Here is a 20,828-nt window from a genome sequence, read left to right as displayed (position 1 = left end):
GGTTATAATTTTGATTTTGATTGTAGTTTGGTCTTGGAGGTTGATAATTATTCTGATAATTATTTCCAGGCCTTTGGTTCATATATGAAACATTCTCTCTTTGTTCCATTGTTTGTTCAATACTGACACAATCTTTTGTCAAATGTGGTCCTCCACACTGCTCACAACTAATTCGTATTGCGTGAATATCTTTGGTCATCTTTTCCATTCGTCTCTCGAAAGCATATATCTTTGCGGAAATGGAGTCAAAGTCATGGCTAGAATCGGCTTTAGCCGCTTTAGATGATCTAACGATGTCTTTTTCTTGATGCCACTCATGTGAGTGGGAGGCTGTGTTATCAATAATTTTGTAAGCTTCAGTTGCGGTTTTCTTCATAATGGAACCACCAGCTGCTATGACGATGTCTTTTCATGTAGTAATATCGCATCCTTGGTAGAATATTTGCACTATTTGACAAGTGTCTAAGCCATGTTGAGGACATCCTCTCAACAACTTTCCAAATCTTCTCCACGCCTCACATAATGTTTCATTTGGCTTTTGTGTGAACGTAACAATTTCTCCTTGAAGTCTCACGACTTTAGATGTCGGAAAGAATCTTTTAAGAAATTTCTCAACTAAAACATCCCATATATCAATCGCCCCTTCAGGTAGCGATTGTAACCAATCTTTGGCTTCTCCCTTTAAAGTCCAGGGAAATAACATGAGATAGATCTGTTCATCCTCAACTTCTCTAATTTTGAATAGAGTACAAATCCTATTAAAGGTTCGAAGATGTTCGTTTGGATCTTCTTTTGGCGTACCACTAAATTGGCATTGATTAGTTACTATGTGTAGAATTTGTCCTTTGATTTCATAATCTGTTCATTAATGTCTGGTTGAGTAATGGCGTGACCTTAGCCAGTGCGTTTAGCTCTCATTCGGTCTTTCATACTTAGAGGTTCCTGATTTTCCATGATTGAATTTGTTGAATCTGGATCACTACAGGATTCTGATTTAATGGGTTCTTCCTCAACAATCTATGGATGAGTAATTTGTGGTTCAGGAGGAATGATTAGTGGTTCAGGATCTCTGAATTGTCCTTGAATATCCTCCGAGTTCTCAATTGTGAGGTCGGGTTCAAAAAATGGATTATTGGAAATTTGAATTGGAGTACTTGGTCGACTAGATGATGATTCTAAAGAAAAATCAACGGCGACAATATTGGCTAGATGTCTTGATCGAGTTACAAGTGGTGAACGTATGAAAGGTGGTGAACGTTTTGCTCGGTGCATTCACTGAATATCCTATTAGTTATAAAGATAAAAATTATTAAAGTTATCAAATTAATAGACTTTTCTGATTTTGCCCACGTTTCGAATAGCCAATAGATGCAGCAGGTAGCCAGGACCCTTTAAATCGGAAGCCCACAACTCGCCACTAACAAATCCAACTATTACTACGAACCAGAAAGTTTTGGATGTCTATCAATTTAACCGCTTAAAATAATTTTTCGTCGAGATTTAAAGAAGATTAAAATCTATGTCCTAAATACTAGAGCGTAGAAATGAGAAAGAAACAGCGCGTCGAAAAATAAGGAGTCGAAAAACAAACGTCGAAAAATAAAAGTCGAAAAACAATAATAAGAAAGTAGAGCGTCGAAACTTAAAAGTCTAAAAACTAAAAACTTAAAACTTGCGTCTAAAGGAATTAAAGCTTAAAGGAATTCTAAATCCAAAATGACAATAACTTAAAAGGCACTAAAATCTATTAAATATTAAAGCGATAAGCGGCGTCGTAAAATTTTAAAGCGCCTAAATCTTAATCTAAAGAAAATGCACTTAAGGGATTTTACGGCAAAGTCTAAAAATCTAGAAATACTATGGCAAAAACTAAGTTTAAAACTAGTTACGAATGAAAAATATACAATATACGAATAAACAATAAAAATATACAATTTATAAAAATACTAAAAAAATGATAAAATTACAATTTTATAAAAAAATTATTTTAATATTATTATTTTATAAAAGTATTAATTTATATAATTAATAATAATATTAACACTTAATATTACTAAATATAAATTAAAACTAAACTTAAAAACTAATTAATTAAATAAAACCCTAATTAGGTTAATAATAAAAATAATAATTGATTTAAACCCTAACCGTATTAATTGATGTACGAGGATGGCCTGTCAAAGCTTCTCATGCGGTCACATGAGTTTTATGCACCTGGGTCATGCGATCCCATGGATATGAATACCAGACCTGTTTGTTGGGCTGCTACAGTGATCGGCCCGATTTCTATTTTAATTATATATATTTTTTTCGGATTTTTAATTTATAGAAATAAAATAATTTAAATAAAACATATAAACTAAAAAAATTTACTTATTAGTTTTTATAACTTTTAACAATAAATAAAAATATAAACTTTTTTTAATTTAATTAAACTTTAAAATATAGATATATATATATTTTTTTCTTTTTCTTGTTTTTATATTTTTGTTTTTAATATTTAAAACTTATGTAAATATATTTTTACAAAAATAGCTTAAAAACTAAATTTTTTTTATTATAGCGTTCTATGGCGTCCCAGGCAGCGGCGCCAAAAATACTTGATGTTAAAGCGAAGAGGTACGTAATACTATTAATTTTTATTACGAAATACTATTAAATATGATACATTTTTACACAAGTTATTTATTTATTTATTGAATAGATATACCTAAACCTTGCTACAACACTTATAGGCAGTGTACCTAATCGTAGAGTATTGTAGTTTTTAGTAAGTCCGGTTCGTTCCACATGGAGTCAGCTAAGTTTAACGCTATATTTATTTTAAACCATATTTGTATAAATATATATATAAGTAATATTATTATTATTATTATTATAAAAGGGGGGTTTTACCGTTTAGTGACTGGTTTGTCGATTTTAGAACTTAAGTCACAATTAAAACCTAATGTAAAATATTAAATATAAATATAACTTAATTTAAAGCGTAAAGTAAATGACGATAAATAAAAGTGTGATAATTAAAAGTACGATAATTAAAAGTGCAATAAATAAAATGACAGTAAATAAAAGTACGATGAGATATAAAATAAAGGAATTATGCTTATTTAAACTTCCGTAATCATGATGTTTGACGTATTGATTTTAATTTATTACCATGGGTTAATTGTCCTTTGTCCTGGATTATTTGATAAGTCCATCTGATTTTTGTCCATAATAGTCCATCGGTCATAAATATAAAGTGCGAGTGTTCTCGTCAAATTACCCTTATATCCGAAGTTAAATATTCCAACTAATTGGGGACTTAAACTGTAACAAGGTCTTAATACCTTGTTAATGATTACACCAGGTTATCGACTGCGTGTAACCCAAGGTTTTAATACGTTGTTAACAATTACACCAAGTGTCCTTGCATGTAATCCACCCCTGTTTTAATGAGTCCATTGACTATTAATCCATTCCCGTGTCCGGTTAAATGAACGATTATTAGTATTTAGAAATATCCCGCCCATCGTGTCCAATCGAGTGTATGTGGTTATTTATAGATACGTCAAATTGTAAATCTCTATATTAAATTAATGAACTATCATTCAGTTAAACAAATATAAAGCCCATTAATAGCCCATAGTCCAATTTCCACAAGTGTCGTTCTTTTTTCCAAACCCCAATTATGGTCCAAAACCCAATAACCCAATCTTAATATTTAGTCCAACATCACGATCACTTCGGCTTGAATAAGCATAATAATAACTTAGCTACGAGACAGTAATTTAAAAAGGTTGAACATAACTTACAATGATTATTAATAGCGTAGCGTTACACGGACAGAATTTCGACTTACATACTTAAAACATTCGCCACTATAACCTTATTATTATTAAATTAATATTAAAATTATAATTATAATTAAAATATAAATATAAATATATTTGAGAGAGAGAGCAGAGAGTTGATGAAGGTGTCCATAAAACGTCGAGCGAACTGCCTTTTTATAGCACCTGGCCTCACTGTTACAGCCATGCGATCTCATGGCTTTCCTTTGCATTCTCCATGCGATCGCATGGACAGGCTGTCCAGCTCCCAAACTTGCTTAATACGTGGGCTGCTGCGATTATTTAATATATATAATATATATAATATAATTTTAGATAATTATATATATATATATATATATATATATATATATATATATATATATATATATATATATATATATATATATTATATTCTTGTGCAATGTTGACTTGTAATTTTAGGCCCGTTGCGTCGCGCGTTGATAGTTGGTTCATGTCTCGGTTTCGGATTTTCGAACGTCCTTTCGTACGATTTAATATCTTGTACTTTGCGTTTTGCGGCTTATACTCTTGTAATTTTGAGACGTTTCTCATCAATAATTTGAACCACTTGGATTGTACTTTGTACTTTTTAGCTTTTTGGTCGTTTGCGTCTTCAAATCGTTGAATCTGTCTTTTGTCTTCACCTTTTATTATTTAAACGATAATTACTTGAAATTAGAACAATTGTAACTAAAAGCTTGTCTTTCTTGAAGGATAATGCTATGAAATATGTGTTCGTTTTTAGCATTATCAGCGTATATGTGTGTGTGTGTGTGTATATATATATATATATATATATATATATATATATATATATATATAGAATAGATAGATGGTGGTTTTAGGGTTTCGGTGGTGGTGAATGGTATGAGAAAGAAGATGGTTGTGAGGTGGTGATGGTGTAGTGGTGGAGGTTTTGTGATGGTGTTCGAAATAGAAAGAAACAGAAAGAATGGACGTAGAAACAGGTTTGTGATGTTTGGTTGTTTGGTCGAACGTAACAGAAGGTAACCGAAGGTAAAGATGGTGCTTTGTGATGTTTAAATGGGTGATCTTGGGTGGTGATTTGCAGCTTGTGGTTGTTCTCGAACAAGAACAGAAGTATAGCGAATGACAGCAACAATAGTTCTTCAACGTTTATTGTCATCACACTGTCCATCATCTTTGCTTGTTAAATCGAAACATAAATAGGAAATGGGTGTTCATAGTTGTTATGGCGAAGAAGGTGAAAGTGGCGGGTTTCACGGTGCTTGAACGGAGGATGGTGGTTGTTCTTGATGTATCGGGTGTATCCTTATATGTAGAAGTATATGTTTATATATAGAATATAGATAGTGGTGGAGATAAAAGAACAATTACAATGAATGAGCATGGATATAATTCTCACTGATTAACAATTCTCACTCACGGATATAATTAACAATCAAAAGTAATAATATAATATTAATAATAATTAAATAATAATCAAACGTGATTAAATAGTATAGCCATCGAAAAATTTGGATTGTTTCTATCGACAGTTTTCCACGGAGTACTATCGTGTTCATTGCTAAACAGTTAATACATAAAAGTGTTCCTAAAAATCCCAAATTTTTAGCTTAAATATATTTAATTATTTCAATCATTAACTGTTTGAAACCTGATCAAAAAAGTTCGTTAATTATTTGTTTTTTGTTCCAATTAATATGTACGGAGTACTAAAATTTAAACTAAAAGGATAAAAATATTTCTATCAAACCTATAATCTCTGTAAACTATTTATGGACTAACTTTTATTTTAAATCTTCATAATTGCGTATTAGATCTATTTGAACACTAACGAAATGCCAACCGAGTATTACAATTGTTTACTATTTAAGCTCGAAATTATTTATTTTTAATATATTCTATTTGTATATAAAAACAGTTTTAAATAGGCAATTTAACTACTAAAATAAATATATTATATATTTTTAAACAAATAGATTTATATATTTACGAGTAGTATATATATATATATATATATAATAATAATTTGAAATATTATTTGAAATAATTTATGATTTAATTATTGGAAATAAATATGTAAAATAATATGCGATGTAATGAAAATTATATATATATATATATATATATGTATATATATATATATATATATATATATATATATATATATATATATATATATATATATATATATATATATCTATTTACAATTAGTTGTTCGTGAATCATCGAAAACAGTCTAAGGTCAATTGAATATATGAAAACAGTTCAAAAATTTTGAGACTCAACTTAACAGACTTGGCTTATCGTGTCAAAAATATTAAATCGTATCGAGAGTTTGATTTAAAATTAGTCAAAATTTTCCGGGTCGTCACACCGATAGTCACCGAACTACAGAAAACTATACGTTGATGGTTCATAGTTTAGACAAATCGTGGCTCAATATTTGAATTATAGACCTCTTTGGATTATAGGCAGTGGCGAAAATAGAATTTCTTTTTACCCGGGGAGAAACTTTTTAAAAAAAAATGTAGCAATTTTTTTGGGTAAACTATGGAGGTTTTTGAGCACAATATGGAAGTTTTTGAACAAAATATGGAAGTTTTTGGGCAAAATATGAAAGTTTTGGAAAAATATAGAGATTTTTGAGTAAAATATGAAGGTTTTAGGGCAAAATATGGAGGTTTTTTGGTCAAATTTGAAGGTTTTGGGGCAAAATATGGAGGATTTAGGGTAAAAAAATTTTTTTACTGGGGCAAAATTGAAAAACCCAAAATTTTTACATTAAAAATTGCAAATCCACTGGACGCCACTGCCCCAGCTTGTCCCCATGTGCTTCCGCCACTGATTATAGGCCATGTGCAAGCACACGTGTTGCAGGTCTCTAAATTCGCCTATGGTACTATGTAATTTTTTTTTTGGACAACGATTGGAATCACCCGAGGGGGACTAAATCACCCATTATGATCATCTCCCGTTTCGACTATGCCGATGTAGCGATAATAACCTTGCCTTCATCACTGCCCGGGAAGAAACCTTCAAACCGATCCAACCGATATGGTACTCTGTATTAATCATACTTATTTACTACAAATATAAATTAGGATAGAAATAGAATAGGATAAAAAACGTTATTATTTTTTGTTATACATCACTAATCAGACATTGAATTGTTTGTGTCATCATCTACGTGAACAAAGTGCTTTAAGAATTTGAGTTTCCTTTTTTACATTTTTTTCACATATATAATACTCGTAGTAGTGTGGGTACAATGGGCCTGGCCCAATTATCTAAACTGGATATGACATACAGAGTTTAGCCTAAGTAATAGTTTCTTTTCGTGTAAAAATCAAAATTTTGAGAATATAAGTGAGTGATTTATTGGTCCAGTTTCCGGATTGTTTGATATAATTGATTCGGTTTGTTCGGTTTTGAACTTCTGATACCAAAATCAAAATCAAATGTCCAAACTAAACCGAAACCAAACCAAATTTATATTAGATTTCGTCGTTTCGATTCAGTTTCAGTTAAAGTTTGAACAAAATATATGTATGTCACAATTAAATAATTGCTAAATTTTTTAGGTTTTCAAAACACTAAACTATTCAAATTTTTTCAATCAAATTCGAAAAATCACACATATATTAATATGTTTATAAAAAAATATAATTAAGTTGAATTGATTTTGAGATTGAGTTTTTGGTTTAATCGAATTCATAAAATTTAAATCCGTACCGAAATCATATATTGAATTTGGTTTTAGTTTTATTGATCCGAAAACATTTTCCAAGTTTTATTTTAATTGATTTGGATTCAATTTGGTAGTTGTGTTAAACGTTTCAAGTCAAATACTGAACATTTCTAATTTGAAATGAAAATCTAAGTCCTTAACTTTTTATTTTTTTCCCTTTTAACATTTAAATTCATTGCGTCGTGACAATATTATTTTTTATTTTTACAATTATCGCTACATCCTAATTGATATAATATGATTTAAATTATGCTTTACATTTCACACATTTAATATTAATGTGAATTAGTTAATTAAATTAAATTATCTTAGAAATTAGAAGCAGATAATAACCCTACATCATATATCATATATCATCTATTACATGCTATGAAAATGGTAGTTACATGACATCATTGCATAATATTTACCTTAGCTTAAAAAATATAAGGGGACACATGTCACTAATCTAAAACACCTTGCTTACATCATCCATTAGATAAACTTTTTAATTATTTATTTGAAAAAAAGGAACTTAAAAAAAACGGTGTAATATTTATTTATTCCACGCGTGCCTGACAAAAACTGTTCGCGTGCTATGAGTAAAAAAGCTTCTTTCTTCTCCCATATACTTTCGAAATCGTTTTTCTTCCTAAAAATCTCCCACATCAAAAAAACCACCACCACCATCTTCATCCTTCATCAACCATCATCTTCATCCTTCATTCTTCATCCTTCATCATTCATCAACCACCACCACCGCTGCCGTTGCTGTTACTACCATCGTCGCTCCGCTGCTGCTATCACTACCGTTTACCACTGCCGCTGCTGCTATCTTCTCTTTCAACACTTAAAGTTTAAATTCAAGGTAAATCGATATCGATATTTTCTTCAAATTCAACAGGTAATGCTTATAATGTTTCAATTTTTTAGTTTACATCAAATGCTTTTGTTTAGGGTTCTTCAATTTTTTTAACATTTTTCTTCCATTTTTAGGGTTTGATGAAAGTTCACCATGATCATCCTCTATCTGTTTTGAAATGGGAATTTCAACTCTTGGGGTTTGGAACATATCCAATTCTAAGAAAACTGTATCTTCATTCAATTTTCTCCTTCACAAATCTTATAGATGTCTTGAAAACTATATCGACTCTGTAGCATGGAATTGAAATTCAATTTAGGGTTTTTCAATTCTTGCTTAAGCGTTAGTTTTTTCATAAGCGTTTTTTTTTTTTGCTTAATCGTTAGTGTTTTGCTTATATTTGTTTTTGTTGCCTCAGAAAATTATCAATATTTTTGAAGCAATCGAAGCTTTCCTTCATCCAATCGGTCGTTGCCCTAATTTTCTTCAGGTTCGTTTTATTTTGATATTTCATGAAAAATTGACAAAATTGGTTTCTTTACATGTGCCTTTGTGAAACATAACTGCTGATTTAGGATTTGTGAAACAAAACATAACTGCTGATTTAGGAATTGGGTGAAGGTTGACTTGAATCTTTATAAAGTTTTAACCTTACTGTGCTGCATTTGATCCATTTCAAATACTTGGTTAGTATGTTGGATTTTGTTCTTCTTCTGTTTAAGTTTGTGTATCATTATACTAATATGATTTGAAATTGTAACAAGGTTTACTTGAATCTTTATAAAGATTTAACCTTACTTTGCTGCATTTGATCCATTTTGATCCAATTTTCTTAGATTTCAATTTTTTTTAAATACCATATGTTTGTATTCTAAATTGTATGTTTTATACCCTGTATGCATTGCTACTTAATTTTATAAATATGTTTGAAAACTAACAAAATTTCTGATATATTTTATATGAAAATTTCTTGACAGCAACATCTAGAAACTCAGACATGGCGCCAAAGAAGGTTGCTTCAAATCTCCAAAAAACTGTTGTTGATGAAAGTTCAGACAATAGCAGCTCAGATGTGTGTATTATAACTGAAAGTGAGTAACTCGCGAGCATCAAAGAGGAAAGTTCTGATGGTTGGAGCTCATATGCATACATTACAAGTGATTATGAGTCTGAAACTAATATATCAGATGGCTGCAATAATTTGGTCGACGTTCATGTATAACCAGTGCTTGAAGCAGACTCCGTTGTGCACTTTAAAATACCTTTCGGTAATGTGTGGTTACGGTAATTATCTTATCTTTTTAACATGTAAATTTTCCTCTTAGCAAAAATTAATTGAGCTTTTCAAATATTTTCATATACTTTAATAATGATGAGGTCTCTTTGTTCAATGGAGATGGGCATTCAGTCGAGAAGAAAGGTTTAGGAAGGAAAGTGTTCGATCGAGTTCATGAAACATACGACAATGAGTTATTCCTGGTGAAATTCTAAGAAACAAGGTTTAATGTTACTCCATATATTTGAAGATGTTACTTCCAGCAGGTACATTTGACCCATTTAGCTTATCTGTGATAACCATTGATTTATATCATGGGTCTAATTTGTTACATCTAAATGGGTCAAACTTTCTAAGGTTTCATCTAAGGGTATTAGGTATTTGAATGAGTGATAAAAATGCTAATGAGATGAATGTCAATAATACTAGTTAAGAGTTTTACACATGTTTTAAATCTGTTTCAATAAGATTTTTTCTTACAAAAGCTTAGTAGTTATATGTCAATTGTATATATAGCTTTGTTTAGCATCATATAATTGTAGGTACCTTTGCGTCGTATTCTGAAATTTTTCATAAAGTAATGTGTTTATATAGGTTGCTTTTCAATTTCATCTTCTATTCCTCTCATTCCAACCCATTATTCCTTTAAAATTGTATGTGTGATTTTACAGATATCCAATAACATGTTTCAGTACACATGGCTTCAATGAGGAAGATGATAGAAAATTCCTCTGAGAATTCACATGGTGTTCTTATCGTGTATGAAACTTGGCCCTTGAAGCTTATTGAACCAGTCATTTATCGTAATAAATAGGTAAAAAAAGATATAATATTAGAACTTTCTTATGCTTATGTAATCTTCCGTTCTGATGTATTCTCTACTTATGCTTATGTAATCTTCTGTTCTGAAGGGTATTAGTAATGTTAAGTTTTGTTACTAAAACAAATTATAAGCACTTTTTTGATGCAAACCATGTGTTTGACACACTTTTTCATGCAAGTTTTAGTGAGAAAAGGAAATTCAAGAATTTCTATTTGATTTGTTTCTGAATAAGTTTAAAGTTGACTGTACAAGTGCCACAAATGATTTCTATGTCAAATTTTTGGTACACCTTTTCTATGCCATAAAGTTGACCGTACACTATAACTAAAGAAGAATATAAACACGATCAGGATATTAAATAGTTGGTGGTATCACAATTTCTTAACTATGGTCTTCTGATCTAATTTTTACCATTAATATAAAGTTATTGATTATTCAGCAGTGCAGTTTATAAGCTGAGTCTTTCATTTTTTATGGAGGATTAAAACATACCATTTCTATGAAATGTATGTTTTATCAAGGACAAGTAATAAGTAGACTATTGTGCAAAATAACTACATTGTATAGATTGAAGCCATATGTTATGAATCTGTTGTTTCGTTTCTTATTAGACGTTCTTTTTTCTCATTATCTTTCTTTGGTAAATTTTTTGTATGTCTTTTGAGTATTCGATTAAACATTGTTGTTTTCTATTTTGCAGAACTTGATGAATTATGTTATTTTATCTACATGTTAATTATATAACGTATCATTCAAAAAAAATTCTTTAAAATCCCGTGATTCCACGGGTCTCTGCACTAGTATCATATATCATATATCATATATGTAGTGATGATGTGCGAAAAGTGGTATATGAATTATCGTATGGAAAATACCGGTTTTAGAGATTGCTACACACTAACGGGCAGTGTACCCGATCGTGTAGTAGTATAGTAACTGGTTTAGTTCCGTGTATCGTTCCAAGGACAGTTATATCAGTCAAACTAGAATTAGAAACTATATTATGATTAACTAAGTGAATGAAAGTTAAAAGTACAAGTTTTATGTTTTGGTGGCTATTTAACGATTTAGCCAAATCAAAGAAGGTTAAATGTAAAAACAATATTTTTATCTTTTAAGTTTATGAAATGAGAATAAATGCAAATAAAGCAAGTAAGATAGTTTTGAATTAAATCAAAGAGATGAAATGTTTATCTAGATATTTTACCCTCGGTATTGGATGTATTTTTAGATATTAAGTCCTGATTGAATAATTATGTGTGTAGTTATCTAATAGGTTCACTAAGAGTTCTCTCGGATAAACACGCAAATACAATAACAAGATCAAGGGTTCCCTTTTCACTATGGTTCTTGTATTTGTAATCAAATAACTATAAGCATGCTAATCACCTAAATCGACTCGCCAAGAGTTCTCTTTAGCAAGTACTCAAACTAGAATTACTAAGCGAGGGTTCCCTATTACTTAGACCTTTTCGTTTGTGATTAGTTGATCAACAAGATCAAAGACTTGAATAACAATTGTCTTTGCGTTCGCTCTACACAATTCATTCCTATTTTGTTTAACCATTTTAATCTAGTTTACCCCCTTGGTCCGGTTTAGCAAACAATCAATCTAAGACAAGTTGATTGTAAATCAATATGATACATCAACAAGAGTTCTCTTTATCAACAACATATCAATTAACTAGATACAAATGATTTTAACAACAATAAGCATGGTTCTTAATTCAAGCTTCAATCTATCACGCATAATACATTCAATCAATAAGATTACATCCAATACCTTGGTTATTAATCTAGACAAACATTATAGAAACTAGCCAACAATCATGGTAACAGACAACAATACAATCAATTTATTAACTGAAATCATTGCTGAGAACAAGTAAATAACCTACAAGAACAAGAGTTCTTGGATGAAGAAGGTTTTGATGGATGATGCCTTGATGTTGAGCCTCTTCAAAGAGGTTGGAGTTCTCCAATTTGCTCCTGAAAATCGCCTCTAAACTCTCTGGTTCGTATTCTGATGAAACAGTCCCAAAACTGATGTTTTAAAGTGGAGAAATTAGGTAAAAAGCAGAAAAAGTCGGGTACACCAACTTCGGGACGTCGTCCTAAAAGGCAGGACGGCGTCCCGGTATAAAGATCAAGACGGCGTCTTGAATGACCATGACGGCGTCCCTCTTCAAAGGGCAGGACGGCGTCTAGCTATGTGGGACGGCGTCCTGCTGTACTATTTTTGACTCTTTCGTTTTCTTTTCAATATTATTTCATTTGGACGAAACCTATCATATCGGAAGCCTTGTTTTATTATTTTAGAGTGGTATTTTGACCCTAACTCGTATCGGGATCAACCAATGTCATAAATCATCGAAATTCTTTGCAAATCATTCTTCCGATACAAATTCGCGCATCTTGGCTTATCACTTGTAGATCACCTTCATTATCTTCGATTATAGAGCGTTTTAAGCGATATTGCGATAGATATATATGATGTAATTGAGCAATATCAAAACACCCCACACTTAAACCTTGCTTGTCCTCAAGCAATTCTTTCGTTACAAAGTAGAACAATATCAATCATAATCACACAATATAGATTACATACATTACATGAATCACTCGAAGCACACGAAACACACATGTTGATATAAAACACAACACACACTATATGAAACACACGCTTTAAGTAACACACTCACGCTATATACACAATGGAAACACACACTTTAAGTATAGTACACTTTTATTGAAATCACACGCACGCTTTATACACAATGGAAACACACACACACATTTTTGGGAGATTTGAGCCAAGTATCCGAAAAATTTGATCCTAGGGAAATCAGGACCTTGATGAAAACGTTTTATGGTTTTGAAAATATCATGCTAGTTTTTAATACTAGACACGTTTTCCGATTTTGTCGGATTTTTAAATTTTGAAAAATGAGTGCGGGTTTCCCGCTATTGGTCAAGCCAATCCCTCCCACGGTACCTAACATCGTGAGATGTCGGTAGAAAATAATGTGCTTAGGAGGATACACATTACGTCCGGATATCATTGACAATCATGAGGTAATTATCTAATCCGTTAAGTCAATCATAAAGATTGAACTTCATCAGGCTTAAAAGCTGATATATTACCTTTCCGGAGGTTATCCACTGGGAATCTGATCAATCACTGACAATTTGTGTATCATGGTGCGCTTCCCATTTGGCTAGCAAATCTCCCTCATTGAGATAAACTTTGACTACCAGTTTCCCTGTTTGATGTTGAGGCCTGGTAGATTTCCAGTCGATTTTAGCAATGACTTTTCAGGATTTTTCGTCACCCTACAACTGGTCTGGACTACAACTTCTGAAATAAATCAGCAAGTGTGTCGTTCGGGAGACTTGACTCCCTTTAGGATGGAATGGATACATCCTGTATGGTCATATAAGTGGTCGGACGCAACATTGTCCTTGTTAGGAGAAACAATGAGGATCGCCCTTAGGGTTTTTTTTTTTTTCTGGCGCGAGATCCGGTTTCCGACCACGCTATACAATCACCGCTCTCTCACGGTTTACACTCGTTTTTGGTACAAGTGACCTACAAGTTAGCTTACTAAACTAGTAGGATTTTCACTCAAATAATTAAATGATGGAGCAACTTCAAAGACTATTAATAATTTAAAATGTAAACCAACATTTATTTTCTAGATTTTAAGACCATAATGTGTATAACGTGGTTTTTGGGCTTTTAATCGTTTTTAAGGCTACTTGAAAATTTTAAAATTTTTTAAATAAGCTTATAATCAATTAAGTTTATAAAATATCTTTTAAAAATTTATATTTATAACGGAAATTCGGTTGTTAAACCTGATCTTAATCCGTCGATAAATTTTAAAATCAATTTTATAAAATTTAACCTTTTACAAGTTATGTTGCCTTGAACGCCTTAATTTTAGTAAAACGAGTTCCCGATAAATTTCTACTCCCCACCCCACACTTGAGATCATGCAAGGCCCTCATTGCATGAAATCAGAAAAAGGATTAAATTTAGAGGGCAAAGTGATAGGGTGATTGTAGAAATTTCCAATTTTGAACCTGTAAATCGTGGAACATGTAGACGGATGATGCTGAACTTACTGCCAGCATAAGAGCATCGTCTAGTCCGCGATTATCATCATACACACATCATAATATCAAATGTCGCTGAACTTAATGCCAGTCTTTGAAGTTCAATCATGCTGCACAAATAAACAAACCACACAAAGCATATAAAAATAACGGTGTTTTTACAACCACATCCGTTTATCAAACCACACATTAGTATATTATTACAAACCGAAATTGTATCAAAATACATCACACAAAAAAAATAGTCTAAAAACAAGGTACAAAATGATCCAATAGGCACGCAGGCCTAGTTATCAAACGGCCAAAAATAATTACCCGAACCATCTCTGTACGGGCGTCCCTGTGGATATTGCTGCTCAAATCTGTTCCGAGCATCCTGCAACGCAGCGGTATTATCATAAATCGGGTGAGGCGGAGGTGGGTTTTGAGGATCCGTGTAATATTGGGGTGTCAGACGTGTCGTCCCATAGTACTGCTCGGGGTTGGAATAAAACAACTCTGAGTTATGGTTATTCCAATCAATACCATAACTCATCCATCCCTGATCGTGCACTTGAGCAATCTGTTGTTGCTCCATTCGCTGCTGACTATCCCACATTCGATCGTTGTGCATCCTTTGTTCGTTCGGGCTCAACCTCATGTTATTAACACTACCAACCAAACTGTCCCAACTTGATTGGGACGGATGCCACGGAACCTGTTCACCCACATTAGTCTGTGCCTCCATTTCTGCCTCCTCTTCCTGCCGCTGCTCTTGCTGAACACCACTGCCACTTGCGTCACCTGCACCAACTGCCACAAAAGGCACCAAATGCCCATTTCTATCTTTCATAATGATTTCAGCATTAATATAAAAAACCTTTTTTAATGGTTTCATTACGCTCGTGTACTCCTGTAATCTACTGAAATCAATGTTAAAATGTCGGGCAATTCGGGTGATGTAGTGGCCTCCCAGAAGTGGCTTCTGTAGCCGTGTCTACTGAAATCAATGTTAAAATAAGTACCGATTAGCCCAGGAATGTCGGTATAGGAACCCCGCTTGATTTGATCCATAATCCACAAATCTAATGTTTTCACCTTCTCATTACCCTCAATCCTCGCATTAAACGTGCATGCGATGAGTCGATGAAGCAGCCTATCATCCCGGGCTGCGATTTCGTTGTACCTGTGCTTGCTTGATCTAAAATGTGCAGGCGCAATATTTGGCTTACAAATTCTGCGCCAATAAGAGGTGTCATCAAAAACATGCCGGCCAACGTAATCAGAAGCCCGCAAATATTCACCTAACTGATTATCGGTGAGTTCCTCAAAAATTCCCAGAACTCTACAAAGCTGTAAACTGCTTATACCCCTATCTTGGCCCCCGAGACGAAACTGTAGAAACTCATTCGATAAATAATCGCTGACATTGTTAAACCGCATGGTAGAGTAAAATTCTTTAAGCAGCACCGGATAGATTGGTTCATTGATGCTAAAAACATGTTCCCAAGCGTGGGCGACTACTCTATTATACGGGATGGCTAGTAAATTAGTAACATGTCGGCGCATGCCCGCTTCTTCCAATGGCCCCCAGAAAAAATACCAAGTGGCATTAATCGGCCTGCGGTTTATTCTCTCAAACGTTTCGGTGTAGTCTTCTTCGTTCTGAACCCGTGTTAACCAAACTCGAGGATCATTTAGATCCTCCTCCTCTTCTTCTCCGGAAGACGATGATGAATGATGTTGTTGTTGTTGTGGTGGTGGTTGTCGTGGAGGAGCCAAACCTGCTGTCCTTCCTCTTTTTGCCGGTCCTCCTCTGCTTGGTTGTCCCTGCAAAACATTATACACCAAACCAAAAGAACATGGAAACCGTTGTGTTAATGTTAGCTAAAAACAAAATCGAGTAGCAGGAGAACTTAATCATTCCATTTCTAGTTCAAAAAGTTATTATGATTCATTTAAACAAAAGTGCATGTTCACAAGTTTATACCAGAGTCAACCAAAGTCAACTTGAATTCATTAACACACTTTTAAAAACGAAAATCACAACTTAACAAAGTAGCACAAACTTAGGACTTAAAGGATTCAAGTATGTTGTGTCATAGGTCATAACATTTAACTTTGCATTCTAATCATATTCATCACAAATCATAATACAATTTTCACAACTTTTAGCTCAAATGACCTTATAACATCATACATTATGGCATTCCATTCCCTTATTTGATTCAACATGACCTTACAAATGAAAAACAAGCATACACATTTCATAAATTCATTATAATTCATCATATGCTTAGAAATTTACTAATATTCAAAAACGACCCGGCCAAGTTGACATCAACATCACCAACACAATCATATACTTCACAAGAATCATAAACATCATACATAAACTCAACTTCATAAGTTAAGCACCCTAAATTCGGATTTATTTTCTACAAACCCTAGAATCATGAACAAAACCCTTAAAAGCATGTAATCTTTGCAAAATAAACACATTAAGGGCAATTAAAACATCTAAGGCATGTTAATCTTAATAATAATCATGCAAATCAAACACCCCACACTTATCCTTAACCAATTTATAGATATAAACATATAATTCAAGTAATTGATAAAGAAAAGTGAAGAAATGGAGTATTCATACCCAAAAGTTCATGATTTAAAGCTTGAATTTGAAGAGGAAATCGCGAATTTGAAGTAGAAATTAGGGTTTTTGGAGAGTGGTTCGGGTTAGGGCAGAGAGAAATAGAGAAGAGTGTGTTTTGTGGATGAAAAATGAGTGGGATAAGTGTTAAAACGTATTTTTTTTCTGACTCAGGGGGTCGGGACGTCGTCTCGGAATGGATGACGGCGTCTCGGTTAGTACTTTGGGACGGCGTCGAGCTAATTAAGACGGCGTCTTGATCTTAAAAGTGGGACGGCGTCTATCTAAATGGGACGGCGTCCCGTAACACTAAAACTCACTGATCTGATTTCTCGAGTCGTTCGCGTTTCGAGGTCATACGTTAATCATTTTGTACCAAACTAAAATTTATCGCGCACACAATACAAACCTAATTACAAATGTGAACCATTTTTTTTTACGAGTCGTTCACCAAACTCGTCCCCGTTTTGATTTAGGCGTTTTTCTTGAAGTTGAGGCTAACCTTATCCTCAATTTCCAGGGGACCATCAACGTAGTGTTTGACCCGGTGGCCATTCACTTTAAAAATATCACCTTTCCAGTTTACCATTTCAATCGTTCCGTAAGGGTACACCCTTCTCACCACAAATGGTCCCGTCCATCGGGACTTAAGCTTTCCGGGTGATAACTTGAAACGGGAGTTGTAAACAAGGACACGATCTCCTTCCATGAATTCTTTTGGATGTTTCAATCTCTTGTCGTGCCATTGTTTAGTTTTTTCCTTGTAAATTAGAGAGTTGTCATAGGCTTCAAGCCTCAACTCGTCTAATTCATTTAGTTGGGTCAAACGTAACCGACCCGCTTCTTGGTAATCCAAATTGCATGCCCTTAGCGCCCAATGTGCTTTATGTTCAATCTCCAACGGGAGATGGCATGCTTTTCCGTATACCATACGGAAAGGAGTTGTTCCAATCGGTGTTTTGTAGGCCGTGCGAAATGCCCACAATGCATCATATAACTTGTTTGACCACTCTTTTGGATTAGCACCAACGGTCTTTTCTAGTATGCGTTTTAATGACCGGTTGGTGTTTTCTACTTGCCCACTCGTCTGGGGATGATAGGATGTCGAAATTTTATGGATTACTCCATATCTTTTCAACACCTTTTCCATTTGCTTATTGCAAAAGTGGGTGCCCCGGTCACTTATAAGAGCTTTTGGCGTGCCAAACCTAGAGAAAAGCTCCATCAAAAAATTTACCACTACTCGGCCATCATTTGTTGGTAGAGGCTTTGCCTCCGCCCATTTAGAAACATAATCTATGGCGACAAGTATGTAGAGGTAAGAGTGAGATTTTGGAAAGGGGCCCATAAAGTCAATTCCCCAAACATCGAACACCTCGCATACTTGGATGCTTTGTTGAGGCATTTCATCCCGTTTAGTTATTTGACCGGTCCGTTGGCACGCGTCACAAGCTTTACAGACAGCGTAGGCATCTTTGAATATTGTAGGCCAATAGAAACCGGCCTCGTAAACTTTCTTCCCCGTGATTTGGGGACCAAAGTGCCCACCTGTTGGACCAAGGTGACAGTCAAGTAGAATTTCGGTGCATTCTTTTCCTGAAACACACCGACGGATTATCCCATCGGGACACTGTTTAAAGAGATATGGGTGTTCCCAAAAATAGTATTTTAAGTCACTAAAGAATTTCTTTCTTTTCTGGTGTGACATACCGGTTTCTAGGAATCCACCCGCAAGATAGTTGGCAATGTCTACAAACCATGGATCATTAATTTTCTCAACTCTCATGAGATTTTCATCAGGAAAATTATCTTGGATAACGGTCTCATGTAGAACCCCAAGATTCGGGTTCTCAAGTCGAGAAAGGTGATCGGCAGCTAGGTTTTCGGCACCCTTTTTATCTTTTATATCGATGTCGAATTCTTGCAAAAGCAAGACCCAACGTATTAAACGGGGTTTAGCATCTTGCTTAGAAAGCAAGTACTTTAATGCCGAGTGGTCTGTGTAGACAACCGTCTTTGCTAGCACTAAATAGGATCGGAATTTGTCAAACGAAAAGACGATTGCAAGGAGTTCCTTCTCGGTGGTAGTGTAATTAAGTTGGGCTCCTTGTAGTGTCTTACTAGCATAGTAAATGGGCTTGAAATGTTTTTCTATTCTTTGCCCCAAGACGGCACCAATAGCAAAGTCACTGGCGTCACACATAAGTTCGAATGGTATTGACCAATTCGACGATATGAGAATCGGTGACTGCGTGAGCTTTGCTTTAAGAAGATTAAAGGCGGTAAGACACTCGTCCGTAAAGACAAATGGAGCGTCCTTCTCAAGAAGTTTGTTCATGGGAGTTGCAATTTTGGAAAAATCTTTAATGAACCGCCGGTAAAAACCGGCGTGCCCCAGAAAACTTCTAACACCTTTCACATTCGTTGGTGGTGGTAATTTGGCTATTACTTCCACTTTAGCCCGATCCACCTCAAGACCTGCACAAGAAATTTTATGACCCAATACAATTCCCTCTTTTACCATAAAATGACATTTTTCCCAGTTTAGTACAAGATTTGATTCTTCACACCTAATCAACATAAGCTCAAGATTTTTAAGACATGAGTCAAAAGAATCACCGAAGACTGAGAAGTCATCCATGAATACTTCCATAAAGTCTTCAATCATGTCATGAAAAATAGCTACCATACACCTTTGAAAGGTAGCAGGAGCATTGCATAAGCCAAAAGGCATACGCCGATAGGAGAAAGTACCATAAGGACATGTAAAGGTCGTTTTCTCTTGGTCCTCGGGTGCTATAGGGATTTGGAAATATCCCGAGAAACCGTCAAGAAAACAATAAAAATTCTTTCCCGCTAATCTTTCCAACATTTGATCAATGTAAGGAAGGGGAAAATGGTCTTTTCGGGTAGCATCATTTAATTTCCTGTAGTCAATGCATACCCTCCAACCCGTGATAGTCCTGGTAGAAATTAATTGGTCGTTTTCATTTGTGACAACGGTCATGCCACCCTTTTTGGGCACGCATTGGACCGGGCTCACCCAAGGACTATCCGAAATTGGATAAATAAGACCCGCATCTAGGAGTTTTACAATCTCCTTCTTAACAACTTCTTGCATATTGGGGTTGAGTAGCCTTTGTCTTTGTACACACGGCTTATAGTTATCTTCCATTAATATCTTATGTGTACAATAAGAGGGACTTATACCCTTGATGTCATGAATTTTCCATGTTAGAGCCGTTTTATGGGCTTTTAACATGGAAACAAGCTTAGATTTCTCACTTACAGAGAGTTCGGATGAAATGATCACCGGGAGAGTAGAACCTTCTTGTAGGTAAGCATATTCCAAGTGACTTGGAAGTGGCTTTAGTTCCAAAACGGGAGGTTCTTCAATCGATGTTTTACATCGGTATTCATTCCCTAAATCCAACTTTCTGTACTCTTCATCATTTGGCTCATACCCGTTAGCCATCAAAGTGGTCAACATCTCCACTTCTTCCACCATTGTTTCATCATCACCTTCCGCAAAAATGCATTCTCCTGTACCGTGCAATTCTGGAAATTC

At 34.1% G+C, this 20,828-nt stretch overlaps 1 non-coding gene and 1 pseudogene across 1 annotated transcript; one reads left to right on the top strand and one right to left on the bottom strand.

Moving 5' to 3' along the window:
* Positions 1–18,608, bottom strand: part of LOC139863290 (uncharacterized) — a 158,922-nt pseudogene extending 140,314 nt beyond the window's left edge.
* On the top strand, positions 465–571 carry LOC139865332 (small nucleolar RNA R71). Its single transcript, XR_011764859.1, has one exon. It is a non-coding gene; the product is annotated as a small nucleolar RNA R71 (small nucleolar RNA).
* Positions 18,609–20,828: the final 2,220 nt, after the last annotated feature.

This window comes from Rutidosis leptorrhynchoides, chromosome 8 (assembly GCF_046630445.1).
Source record: "Rutidosis leptorrhynchoides isolate AG116_Rl617_1_P2 chromosome 8, CSIRO_AGI_Rlap_v1, whole genome shotgun sequence".
NCBI classification, from domain to species: Eukaryota; Viridiplantae; Streptophyta; class Magnoliopsida; order Asterales; family Asteraceae; genus Rutidosis; species Rutidosis leptorrhynchoides.
This window is presented reverse-complemented; position numbering and strand designations above follow the sequence as displayed.